Source organism: Tigriopus californicus, chromosome 6, assembly GCF_007210705.1.
Source record: "Tigriopus californicus strain San Diego chromosome 6, Tcal_SD_v2.1, whole genome shotgun sequence".
Lineage (NCBI taxonomy): Eukaryota > Metazoa > Arthropoda > Copepoda > Harpacticoida > Harpacticidae > Tigriopus > Tigriopus californicus.
The window spans coordinates 4,717,434-4,718,443 of NC_081445.1; positions in this window are offsets into that span (position 1 = coordinate 4,717,434).

The window sequence follows — 1,010 nt, forward strand, 5'->3', positions numbered from 1 at the left end:
TGGTTGTGTCGCCCCATATCATTTACAGCATTTACCCTTTGTTGCTTTGACAATGGATTTTTTTTGAACAGTTGTAAAGTCACAGGTGCTTAAAAAGAATGAAGCGCGACATTTTCAATGGATGCCCGAAATAAAAAAACCGGGCATTTTAGTTGAAGATCTTTGAATCTATTGATTCAAAGGTGCTTCACCTCTAGCAATGGTGACCAATCTAAGCTACTTCAAGCCCTCAAAGAAGGCTATTTTCTCGTCAACGTTCAGTTAAAAAAGTCAATATTGAGTATTGTATCCAAATTATCGCTCTTTTCAAGCTCGAAGCCACCGTCATCAAGTTAGTAAATCACAGACAAAAGCATGAACGATACTAAGTAACGTACGCCACAATTAATTTTGGACAAAGAGAGAAATATCTAGCAGAATACAATAATGCTTAATTATGGATGCATTTTATCCGGACTTGACGTCATTAAGGCCTTGGTATTCCAGAGCAGAACTCTGCAACATTTTCCCTCTTAAATGCGTGTACCTTCATGTCCTTGGTTGGGTCCTTTTTCAACGGCCTCAAAAGCTAGCTTTCAAGTACATCCATATTTGAATGCAAGATTTCATAATTTTGAAATATCGAAACAAAGACAGGCATGAGTGAAGGCAGCATGTGAAAATAAAATTTGCCTTAACGAAACCCGACCAATTTCTTCCGTATATCCTCGGTTGAATCTCAAAAAGAGAACAACTACAAGTCTTGCAAATCCCCGTAGCATCTTGGTGGGTACTTTCATTTTTGTCTGCATCAAGAATTTGCCAGGATCAGCTGATGGAGCACTTAGAGGTCATTGCACCGATGAGCTTTTTTTTAGTAACATTGGAAGGTTCCTTTTCATTATCAACTTGCAAAGACGGGCACTCAATCGCTAAAAGTTTAATGTTTTGATTAATGGCGTATACTTTTTTGATGATGATAAATGTACTTGCAATTTTAGATGTAGTTTAGCGGACTTCCGTTGGATTTT